Below are 12,954 nucleotides of genomic sequence, written 5' to 3'. Positions count from 1 at the left end.
AAGAGACTGATTAAATTAAAAAAATTTTTTTTTGTATTGTTGCATTTTCGAGCTGACTTCTAAAGGCCTTGGATATGGTAACATCTTAATTAGATTACATTTTAGATTTTTTTTCATAAACAGAATACATTTTTACTTATTCTTCCAAAGACTTTGAAGCATCAGATCTCCAGTTACTATTAGTCTTCTTCTGTTGTTCAGTTGTTTAAATTGCTTATAATTTGTTAGGGCATAAGAAAATGCTCACAGGTTAACTTGGATTAATAATTTTCTTCTTTTAATGTGCTGTTCTTCTAAATGTTACACTTCCGTACATGATAGATGAAGTTCTTTGCCAGCCTGATAAGCTTCTGTTGTACACTACCATTCAAGAGACTGGGTTTAGTTTCTGGTTCTACTTACTTGCTCCCCAAGGCATTGATCCTTCAAACACTTAACACTTTTTTTCTTAACTTTTTACTACCATGAATAGTTCCATTGATTTCCATGGGACTTACCTTAGTAAAGGTAAGCACATGTGTAGTGTTTGGAGGATCAAGGTCAAATATAGGAGCACTTGAAGAGGTGGGGATAGCAGCTGAATATTTAACCCATTCTCACTGTGTGTAAAAGTAGGAGAAATAAGTTCAAGTTCTCAAGTCCACCTGGACTGAATGATTGGTGATGCAGGGCCTCATGGATGTATACAGTGGTGTTGAGAGATAATGTAGTGTAGATTCTGGAATATGTAAAGGGAATAGAAGGCTACTTCCCCTTCTGTTCTCTGCTTTCCCCCCCCTTGGAGTGAAAAATTCAATGTGTTATGATTGATAGAGGTCACACACACAGTGTATTTTTAGTATGTGTAACAAGTAGTCCTAAATGTTTGCATAAGTGAATGTGAGCCTTTCAGAATAAAGAGCGTTTGTTAAACGACACAAAATGAAATAAATGGAAGTGATTTTGTTATAAAAAACCTAAGAATTATTTATGTATTCAGAAATCATGTCTAGCTTACATTCTGTAAAAATAGCATAATTGAGTGAAATAATGTTAAATTGTGACCAGTAAAGCAAAGTGCATAGAACAAACTGGCAGAGCTTATTTATGTGGATAAAATCTGTGCTCTGAAATAGTTATACAAAGGTTTAAACTGCATGCATTTTACTTTGACACCATTAAGATGTATGGCATACTCATATCATTTTTATGAATTGGAATTAGGTGTTTGGACACAACTGGAACTTCTTGACTGGGTGTTGCTGATACATCCATGATCATAATACCCAATAAATGTAACGGGCTACCTGATTTTAAATACAGGCTAGTGGGTACTGTAATTGCACTAAAATATACTGCTGATTGTTCCAATATGTCACTAATTATACCAATACAGAAATAAAGTTATCTCAGTACTTCCCATATGTCTCCAATTTCAGGGTTACAGAAAACGTACTGAGAACATACAGTATTTTGTTTAAATGGATAGATATTGTCAAGTTAGATAGAATATTTAAAAAAAAAAAAAAACTTTACTAAATGCTAAAAGGACCTAGGACTATTAACTGAAGTAAAATTAGTAATGTCATTTTCCTCTCTATTATTTTGAATGTGTTTATTCTTTGCATTTCTCTTAGTTTAGGCAGTGAAAATAGACTGATTTCACTTTTGTATTTATTCATTTTCTAGTCAGTTTCATTATTGTAGTGTTGGAATGTTTTGATTGGAACTACTGCAAGAGAATGACTACATGTAAGTGAATTAGTTGAATGGAAATAATCCCATGATTTTTTTCGTTAACTTTAAGTTTTGTTTTAAAAAAAGCAAAACTCAGCAACATGCACCATCCAACACTGGAGTTTTAAAGCCTAAACTCACCCATTCCTCTCCTTTTAAAGTTAGTTTTAAAAATCACTTCAATTTTTCACTCTCCTGGTTTTCAATTCTTCTTTGAGCAAACAGATGACTAAGTGGTACAATGTGCTGATGTTTTGAATTTATTCAGTCCTGAATCTGGTCCAGTATTTTGTGGTAAAGCAAAAATTGACCTAACTTTATTAAGGGCTTATCTATACAGAGGGGTTTGTTTGTTTTGTTTTGTTTTGCTATAATTGTATTGTTTTAGAGACCAGTATAGATAAAGTGGTACAACCGTTTAGTATGGTTGCAGTTATACACACATAAAAGTGCTTATATCAATAAAGCTTATTCCTGAAATAAGATGTACGGATATAAGCATCTTTGTACTGGTATATAACTGTATCTGCAGTAGAAGGTTGTACCACTGTAACTATATTGGTTTCTAATCAGTGTAATTATAGTGATACCAAAAACACCCCAAACTGTGTGGACAAGCCTTATGTGTTGGTATAATACAAGTAAAGCATGTTTTTATATTAGGTTGAGTATTCAGTCTCTCTGCAATGGTAAAGTTTATTCCAGGGTTATTGCAGGCTTTTGACATATTCCCTTCTCTTATCGCCCAAGGAAAGTCACACATAGACTACACTAAAATATATCCACCTTTAATATGCAGCATAAAAATTTGGCTACACTACCAGTGGTAGTGGAAGTGATGTGATTGTGCATCCAGTGGTTAAAAAAAAAAAAAAAATTGTTGGAGTGTGACAGAATAAAAGCAAATATTCACAGCAAAGTGGCAAAATTACTATCTTGTCTTTGTATTCAGGTCTCCACACGTGGAAGCATAGTCCTGTCCTGAAGAGCTTAAAATCTATGGTGACAAACAATGCACAAAATAACTATACCATACAGCCCATGATCTATTATCTGTTGGCCAGTTTCTTGTAGGAGTCACAGATGTGGGTCTTGTGGGGTTATCTATCAGTTCCAGGGGGGGATTCCATGCCTAGGAACAGCCAGCCTGAGGCAGGTGAGCAGTTAAAGCTAGCATTGTTGGCAGGGAAAAGATAGTCATGAAGAATTTTGAAGGCGAGGAGAAGAAACTTGAATTTGACTTAGTGGAAAAGGGGGGAAATCAATAGAAGGATTCAAAATGTGTGTATCATGGCAGGGTAGACTAACAGGCAAGGAAAATGATCCTAGCAGTTGTTTTCAGAGCACTGGAGGGGGAGATACGGGTTTCAGAGAGCCTGAGAGGAGGAAGTAATAAAGCCTGGTGAGTAGGTTAGATGTGGGAATGGGAAGAAAAGATCTGAACTTAAAACAGAGAAAAGGAAGATGCAGAATTTGAATACATCCTGTAAGGGAGGAGTTGTGAAAAATCACTTCCAGGTCATGCCTGAGTGACAGAGCGTCTTTGTGATCAACGATGGAAAATGGAAGGAGGCAGAATTTGAATTTAGATAGGGAGTTCAGTTTTGGCCATGTGTACTCCAAATCTATCTAAAAGCAGGTATTAGTTGATATGAAATGATCTCAGGCATCCTGCTATGTCTAAGTTTGAGGATCTGTGAAAACCTGTTTGGTTTTTGTCATATTCTTAATGTACAGGTGAATAGATGACTGTTAAAATTTTATTATTTGAACAATATTAGTATATACAACATGAAACCTTTTAGATCATCTACTACATTTTTCCCCTTCACAAACTAATTCAATTGATATTATCTAGATACTAAAACTTCACTGAAGTTGGATGGGAATATTTAGCGTTGATTACCTTTTAGTGACTTGTGAACTTCAACAAACTGGAAGAATTTTAGATATAAGAAATTATTGATCTAAACTTTAGAATGTGATATATTCAATACTATAAAATGCCAAACTAACTAAATCACTACTGAACAGAGGGGCCTGACAATAACCATCAAAGCTAAAATGGAATATTTTATAACAGGAGTTTCTAGATGGGTTTGTAGAGATTTTGCAGAGAGCTATGTCATGTCACAGGCTTCTGGCTTCGCTTGTCTTCCAAGAGTCCAGGACATTCATTGCAAAAAGACACTAAATATCTATTGAAACAGCTGGAAACAAGGAGCCAGCTTGCCTTCTTGGGGGTCATTGCTATGGAGGAAAGGAAGTGAGCAACTGGTGGAGTGAGCATTCACCATCAGGGAAAATGAACAGGGCAGTTGGGAGAGAAGAGTAGGTGGCTGGGGCGTAAATGCAGAGGAGAAGAAAACCCAGGTGTAGGCAGACAGATAAAAACCTGATAGCAGCAAAGCATGTGTGCAGGGGGATAAGGAAATGGGGGAGGGGGGAGGGAAGTAGATAGCATTCAATAAGCTAAATACATTAAAAAAATACTTCTCTAACATTTGCTGCTTTTAATCTACCATGGAAGCAGTGTCTTCAGGATGCTGCTCAGTCACAGATGGGAAGGGAGGAGAAGTCTGTGATTATCAGTGAGAGGGTGGGTGGTCTAGGAAACACTTTGAAGGCTGTAAATTCTCTCATCCGTCAAATGGTATGAAGATTTAATTTCTGACTCCAACAATTCTCGAGATATCTGTTGTTAAGAGTATGTGGAAGACGGTTGGAAAAATAATTATTTGGAAGATTGAATACAAAAAGCTTCCAAGACCAGTAAACTTTTACAAGCATTTGTTCCGGACCAATCAGAAATTCAGTTCCCTGGATTTTTAGTCTTGAGGGAAAACTTTCTATGGTACACAATCACATTTATTTTCTGATACTGTTAAGGGACATCTTCAGTTCGAAAAAACACATGTGTTTTTTTTACCTATTCTTATTATAATTAACACAATATACAGTGTGCGTGGGGGAACCCTCATTTTTTTCGCTTCATGGAATCATAGAAATACAGGTCTAGAAGGGACCTCGAGAGGTCATCTAGTCCAGCCTTTCATGCAGAGGCAGGACCAAGTATACCTACACTATTCCTGACAGTTTGTCTAACCGGTTCTTAAAAACCTCCAGTGATGGGGATTCCATGTCCACCCTTGAAAGGCTGTTCTGGAACTTAACTATCCTTATAGTTAGAAAGTTTTTTCTGTCTTAACCTTAATCTCCCTTTTTGCAAATTAAGCGGATTGCTTCTTGTCCTACCTTCAGTCAACACGGAGAGCAATTGGTCACTGTCCTCTTTATAACTGCCCTTAACATATTTGATGACTGCTACCAGGTTCTCCCCGGAGTCGTCTTTTCTGAAAACTAAACATACTCGTTTTCTAAGCCTTTTATCACTTTTGTTGCTCTCTGGACCGTCTCCAATTTGTCCATATCTTTTTTTTTTTAAGCTATGGAGCTCAAAAGGGGACACCGTACTCCAGCTGAGACCTCACCAGCACTGATTAGAGTGGGACAGCAGTTGCTTCCTGTGTCTTGCATACCATATTACTGTTAATACACCCCAGAATATTAGCCTTTTTTGCAGCTGCATCACATTTTTCTCATTCAATTTGAAATCCACTATAACTCCCGTATTTTCTGCAGTACTACTGCCTAGCCAGTTATTCCCCTTTTTGTATTTATGCACTTTGTACATGCCTTTACTGAATTTTATCATGTTGATTTCAGACCAATTCTCTGACTTGTCAAGGTAATTTTGAATTCTAATCCTGTTCTCCAAAGTTATTGCAGCTCGTGTCATCTGCAAATTGTATAAACTCTCCCCACCACTTCCCAAGTAATTAATGAAAATGAATAGTACCAGACCCAGGACTGGCTCTTGTGGGACCCCACTAGATATGACCTCCCAGATGGACAGTGAACCGTTGGTAACTACTCTTTGAGTATGGCCTTTCAGCCAGTTTTGCACCTACCTGCTAGTACTTCACCTCCCTAGTTTGCTTATGAGAATGTCACATATGACTGTTTTAAAAGCTTTACTAAAATCAAGGTTTCCCCCTTCTTCACTTCCCCAGTAACCCTGTCAGAAAAAGAAATGAGTTTGGCATGATTTGTTCTTGGCAAATACATGTTGCCTATTAGTTACTATCCTTTTATCCTCTGGGTGCTTACAAATTGATATTTTGTACCAGTATCTTTTCAGGTATTGAAGTTAGGCTGACTGGACCTCTTTGATCCCCTTTTTTAAATATAAGTACTGTTTTGTGCCATTCTCCAGTCCTCTGGACCTCTCCTGTCCTCCATTAGTTCTCAAAAATAATCATTAATGTTTCCGAGATTGCTTCAGCTAGTTCCTTATGTACCCTAGGGTGAATTTCATCACGGCCTGCCAACTTGACTAAATCTAACTTCTCTAAATATTTTTAACCTGTTCTTTCCCTATTCTGGCTTGTTTCCTTCCTACCCATCCCCAAGTAAGTTTAATTGGAAATCTTGTATAGTCAATTAGTTTTCCCTTCTATGTGGGCCTTTCACATAAAGGGGAGAGACCTTTTTTAAAACTAGAAAAATGTGGTTGTAAAACCACAGTCAGGTGATAGTCCTGAAACTACATTTTTTTTTAAATTACTAGTTTTGAAGTTCATTGTCTTTGAAAAGCAATTGTTAAGCTATGATGTTAAATAACAAATGGTTAGATGAAGGTGAAAATGTGTCTAGAGCTGTTCACTTTTGAAATTAATGCAGGTTATCCAAAGTAGTCAGTATTTTTAATGCTTTTAATAATTGATTACAGATTTTTTTTCCTTGAAATTCAGTAAAATTTGAATTTCTGAGTTTTATTTTAATGCATTATTTAGGTAATTCTAGCAGTTACATATAGTATGCTGAGTGTGTAAGTTTCTTTTACCCTTTGAAAAAGGGAAGTAATCTCTTAATACTGGATATAAACAGGTCTTGCTAAATTTGCCAGAAGTATTTAAAAAGCATTCCCTGGTGATTGGTGGCTCCTTTCATTTCTGCAGAATTCAAGCTTTCTTAGTTTTAAGTTTCTAGCATGTGTGCTTGCAAAGGAGAGAAGCATGGACATATGGGCTACTGCCTGAATTGGCAGCCCTGTACCCATGAGTTATTCTTGTAGTAGTCTGAAGTAGATCCCTGCAAATCCATGGGTATCCGCTTTATATCCGTGGACCATTTCTGCACAGGTCTCTGATGGTAAGAGCTGGGCGGGCAGCTGTGAGGAACCATGGGCACCGGTTCCTCCACCTGCCCTGGGTGGGAGGCCTGGGGGTGCAGGGACACTGGGCGAGGGGCTGTTTGGGCCCCACGCCCAGGGCAAGTGGAGGGTCCACGATGGATCCTCACAGCTGCCCGCCCAGTTCTTACCATGGCTGGGCTGCGGCTCCCGAGTTTTGATGATTTACTTTGGAAGTTGTATAATGTAGTAGTTTTGTTTGCACAGTTAGTTGAGCTCTTTTGTAATCGCACATTTTGCAAAGCTTCTGTAGTTTAAAAACAGTAGTTAAATTTCTGAAATCTACAAAAAGAAATTCATTTGTCTATGGGAAGCGATCCAGGAATGATCAACAGCAGTGAAAATGTGGCAATTTTTGCTCTAAAATACATATCTGTTCAGGCTTGCTACAAAAGCCCACCATGGTTGGTTTGCAACTAAATAGGGCTATTTCTCACTGAGGAGACAACTGTCTCCAGGGCTTTCAGTGCCCCAACTCTGGCCTGCTATTCTGTCTTTTTACTCTGCAGAACCTCTGCATTCCTCACCTAGTTAATGGCCAGATACGTTAAGAGAACTTCAGTAAGTATATTGTCGGTCCCTTCATGTTAGTAGTATTGGAATAGTTCTGTTGTTTGAAAATGCTGATTTGTGAAAAGCTTTTTAAAAAACTGAACTTAAAAAACAGTTTAAAAAAAATCTAAGGTAATATTGACCTTGAACAAAGGGATCTTGACTCAAGCTCTTTACAAGTGTATTTTTATTTTTGCTGTAGAATATTGTACATAGTGTCAGCATACCAAAATAGTCATGGAAATGTTGATTAAATCCCTTGGTGGCCATACAGTTTACAGGCATTTTGTGGTGAAGCTTTGAACTACATTGTTTTATTTAATTAAAATAAAGTTTTAGAAAATTGGCAAGATCTAATTGAGTTGGGAAAAGCCCACAAGTTGCGTTGATTTTGCTTTTTTCCTATGGGTTACAAAATGCTTCTGAAACAGAACTTTCTTTGCATGCTTTCACCTGTTTTGAAATGGGAACCATAGTCAGTAGGCTAAATGAATTGAAAGGTGGTGAAATTTCACTATACCTAACTACCTTGAAGTGTCCTGTACTGTAACTCTAATTTTAAAACTTGTTGTGTCTTTTGCTTGGTGAATTGTAATATTTTCCTTAGCTTTGTACAATAAAATTACAGCGGGAAGAGAAATGTTTCCTTTCTCCAGTGTAAGAAGCACAGTGTAGAACCCTCTTTATTCATAGTACCCTTGGTCTACACTACATGTAAGGCAGCTTATGTCAACCTAATTATGTCAGTATACACGCTACAGCCTTGCTCCCGTTGATGTAAGTGCCCTACTAGACCGACATAATATCTCCACCTCCACGAGAGGCGTAGGACTTATGTCGGTGTAGTTAGGGCGATGCAGTGTCCACTTAGACACCGTTATTTACTTCGACTGAGGGTCATTCTTGCCAATTTCACGGCTCCTAGCAGAGCTCTGCCTGCCCCCTGGCTCCCAGCCCAGCTGCTGCCTGGGCTCCCCTCTGCCAGCTGGGTTGCTGCCTGAAGGCTCCTTGCTTCCCGCAGGGAGCCCTGGTACTGCACTGAGACTCGCGGCTGCCCCTTCTCTCTCTTCCTCTGGATCCCTGCCTCTGGGAGCCCAGTTGCCCCTACGGGCTCTCTGCTCCCCACCACAGCAGGGCTTTGGGAGGGGAGTTCCATGCCCAAAGTCAGGGTGGCTCCTGGTCCCTGCAGGGGCTCGGAGACTCTGGACAGAACCTGGGCTCCCAGGAGGGAGCCGGGCTGGTGCAGCTGGACTCCCGGCAGGGAGCTGCTTGTGGTGCTGAATGCCTGGGCTCTCAGCCCCCCAGATTGCCTAACTTAAGTCGGTGGAAGCGCTCCTGGCGAGGATGCGCACCACCGACAGTAGGAAGGGTAGTATGGACATAAACCACCACTGTAATTACTGCAGTGGTTGTAAATCGACCTCCCATAGGTTGACTTACAATTCTAGTGTATATATGCCTATAGTACCAACCTAAAAATGCCATTAGCCTAGTGCTTAGGTAACTTTACACGCTTTATTTGGTGTTAATGAAAATTTTCATCAGCACCAAAGAGAGCACCATTTAAAAAAAAACAAAAGCATTTGTTTTAATGACGTATTAAAGCTTTGTGTTTTCCGATGGTCCTAAATTCATCATAATACACATTTGAATGTTTTTTTTTTTAAAATAGGAAAACAGCAATTAAATTGTCTCCAGCCACTTTTGTTAAATATTTAACAAGTCCCCAATGAAATTGGAACTCTCCTGTCCATAGTTGTTGGCACTGGTACAGAAAGTAATGGTAGAACTAAAACTATACTAACATTCTGTTTATCTGAAAAGAAATAATTTTAGTCTGATGTGCACTCTTGTTGAAATGTTGTTGGTTCGCAGAATGACCTGGCTCGAAATTCACCCCAGGCAAGTGAAAGACTTTTTTCCTAATGAGTGTGTTGGAGGGCGATAGCTAATCAGTATTTGCAGAACTTAAGCCTTCACTGAAAACCAAAAACTTAGGATTGCAAAGAACTTCCCAAATGTGGAATGTTTCCACGTTGTTGTCCTGAAGTTAAAGTTGGTTCCGGTTTGTCTGTTGCTGCTCATAGATTTTCTCAAAGCATCTGCACAGTGAAATTCACAAAACAGGTCATTTTCACTTCTGCTAGTCAGAAAACTATGCATAACAGTGAAGGGTGTCCAGAATTCTGTTTTAAAGCTGTGAGCAACATCAGAGGTTCCCACTGATGTTATTAATGAGGGAGGACCACCTAAAACAGGCTGACTGAGGGAAAGTTGCAAAAACCCTCCTCCTTGCTGTAGTCTAGTGGCTCTGGGAGAGGTCAGAGTGAAAGAAACGTATTTAGCACTGTTCACACAGACTTTTACCCCTGCTTGGTAGTGGGGAACATCTGGACTGAGAAGGTGACAGAAATCTTTTTTCCTTTCTAGCAGCTTGAAGAGGTTAAGGCTTCAAATTTATCAGACACCTGTTAACCAGAGGCTGATACAAAAAATAGAGCCTCAAAGGAGGGTCCTAGGATAGTACTCCAATAGAAACTCTTTCAACTTTATCAGTAATAGTAGAGCGGTCTGGGCTTCTCACCAGTCACTGACATTAGACTTCTCGTCTAGCCTTGTCTTTATCCACCTCTGGCTAATAGATGTTCGGTAAACTTTTCAAGGGTTGTTTTTTGATTGAGTGCATATAGGAATTATAATTTGAGTCTAACTAAATAGCATTGTACGTGAAATCTAGGCTACTTTCGAGTAACCTGTTCTTTGCTGTAACTCTGTCAGCGGGGAAAAAAAGGCCCAAAGAGATGCTGACTACAATGTTGCAGATTTACCAGTAGCAGAATTCAGTATCTATAACTGCTGATAATGGTGCTAGCTGTGTTGGCCTATGTCGTTATTGCTCAGAAATGTTTTCTCTATTTATGCTCAGTCTTTAGGGGCAACCGCCCTAAAAGCTATCCTAAAAGTTGGAAGTCTAGACAGTTCTTTAGTGCTTCTTATCTGAGAAGTCATTCAGAATTATACCACAGATTGATAGCTCTGTAATTCTATTGCATCTTACTTACAGGCATAATACAGACATTTTTATTCAAAGAAAGGTATATGTTTTTGGCAGTTATTGGCTTCAGTGAAAGGTGCTGCCACTAGGCACGTTTTTTGTTCCTGTTAGGCAAATCTGCACAATAATGATGCCCGTTGCCCTGTCACTGGGTGACGCACTCTTGTCACCTTACCAAAATGACTGTACAGCTTTTCGTTTGTTGTCTCACCTGTAGGGATTAAGTAATTAAAAAATATCCATTATTACTTCTGTTGTCCAAGCTGTTGGTTGTTAATTTTGCCTTTGCCAAAGTGCTTCCTACACAAGGATTTTTTTCTTATTGAATAGGTCATCTTCACCCTTTGGGTGAAGAGCTTGTATAATCCAATTCTTCTGGATTTTTTCCTCCAAACTGTTGGAGTTACTGACTTCAGAGTTGTGGTTTTGATACAGTTTTCATTGTAAATGTGAGTTTTATGTGAACAGTGTGTTCCCTGTGCACGAACTCTTCCCTTCCCAGAAAGATTTTTTTAATACAAAAAACTGCTCACGTGCAGATTGAGGCACACTCTTACAGTGGGCTCTGTGTGGATTCAGAATTGTCTGACGTGGATTGATTGTATGATCAGAGCATAAACTTCTTGTTTGGAAAGTGAGGTTAATTGAACAAACAGTTTTTTAGCTTTTCAGAGTCTGATCTTTTCCCCCCCCCCCCCCCCCGTTCCAGATTTGTTTTGCTGTCTTGTTCATTTAATTAAAACAAACTTGATGATATAAAAATCTAACTTGTGTCTGCTAATTCTAAAGTATTATTGCACCAAATTATTTTCACTGAGTTGGAATGCAAAAGTTTTGTCAATTGAGATAATCTTTGTATACTACATAACGTATTTTAGAGATGTGGTCTGATGAACATTACAAATTCTGCTGTTCCTAAACGAAGCTTTCATTTAAGAGTTTAGACCTCTCTCTGCTAGATAGCTTTCAAAATGTATAAACTGATCACTAGTCATTAGTTTCCCATCAGTCTCTTTGGTAAAGCCATTGTCTGGCTCTCTTCTTGTTCCCAGCTGAGGTCTGCTGGGTTACCTACTTAGAGTTCTTGCAGTTCGCAGCAGTCATCTTCCCCCCACTCCAAGCAAAATGCTAAAGGTGCACTTCTCTCTGGTCCCTGTTCTCCACTTCAGCAGTACATCTGAGAGAAACAGGTAGCACCCACCCCAGTCCCTGAGTCCAGATCCTTCTTGGGAAAATGGGGTACCTGTAAGTGAGATGAGGCGCAAAATGTTCTCTGCAGATATCCTTGGGAGCTTCTTGGAGGTATTCTTGGGGCTTGTCTACATGAGAGAGCTGCACTGGTTTACCATAAGGTGTGATTTTTAAATTGATTTTGTGATACTGATGCAGAAGGCGGACGCTCTTATTTTTGTTTTAACCAGGTTTTACTTTTGTTTAAACCAGGTTATTTTGTTTAATTTAAGATTTAACTCAAGTCAGTTTAATCTAAATTTAATCTAAATCCTAGTTGAAATGGAAATAGGTGTCCATAAAGCCTTTTACCCTAGTTTAGCTATAAATCTGTTTTAAAAACTAATTTAAGTTAAACTGGTGCAACTACTGCATTTAGATAAGGCATTAGAGGAGTTCTTGGAGGAGAATAGCTCTTGAAATTTGTTTATACTTGTAAAACTATTCAGAAAATTATCAGTGTAAAACGTTGGATATAATGTATGCATAAACAGGGAAATCTCAAGTAGTAGTGGAGAGGTTATTTTACCTTTTATATTTGGTATTGGTGCAACCGCTGCTGGAATACTGTGTCCAGTTCTGGGGCCCACAATTCAAGTTGGATGTTGATAAATTGGAATGATTAAAGGATTAGAAAACCTGCCTTATAGTTATAGACTCAAGGAGCTCAATCTGTTTATCTTAACAAAGAGAAGGTTAAGGGATGACTTGATTACAGTCTAAGTATCTGTGGGGAACAAATATTTAATAATGGGCTCTTAAACCTAGCAGAGAAAAATATAACGATCCAATGGCTGGAAGTTGAAGCTAGACAAATTCAAACTGGAAACAAGGCATCCAATTGTTAATTACTCTCACAGTTAAAAATGTAACAACTTACCAAGGGTTGTGGTAGATTAGCCATCACTGACAATTTTAGACGAAGATTGGATGTTTTTCTAAAAGGTATGCCACAGAACTTCCCCAAAATAATTCCTAGAGCCTGTGTTTTACAGGAGGTCCAACTAGATGAACCCAATGGTCCCTTCTGTCCTTTGAATCTATAGTGATTCAAGACTCTTAATATTTTGTAGTTAGAGATATATTACAATCTGTATTTGATCAGCTCATCGCCCAAAGATCCACAGTTTTAGGACACAAAGTAGTA

General features: G+C 38.6%; 1 protein-coding gene across 2 annotated transcripts in view; it reads left to right on the top strand.

Moving 5' to 3' along the window:
* The window catches only part of WAC (WW domain containing adaptor with coiled-coil), a 111,894-nt gene that overhangs the window by 2,441 nt on the left and 96,499 nt on the right, over window positions 1-12,954 (top strand). The gene's annotated exons all lie outside the window — the stretch shown is intronic.

The sequence above is a fragment of the Trachemys scripta genome, chromosome 2 (genome assembly GCF_013100865.1).
Source record: "Trachemys scripta elegans isolate TJP31775 chromosome 2, CAS_Tse_1.0, whole genome shotgun sequence".
Taxonomy (NCBI): domain Eukaryota; kingdom Metazoa; phylum Chordata; order Testudines; family Emydidae; genus Trachemys; species Trachemys scripta.
Note: the sequence above shows the minus strand (reverse complement) of the source record. Positions and strands in the feature narration are given on the sequence as shown.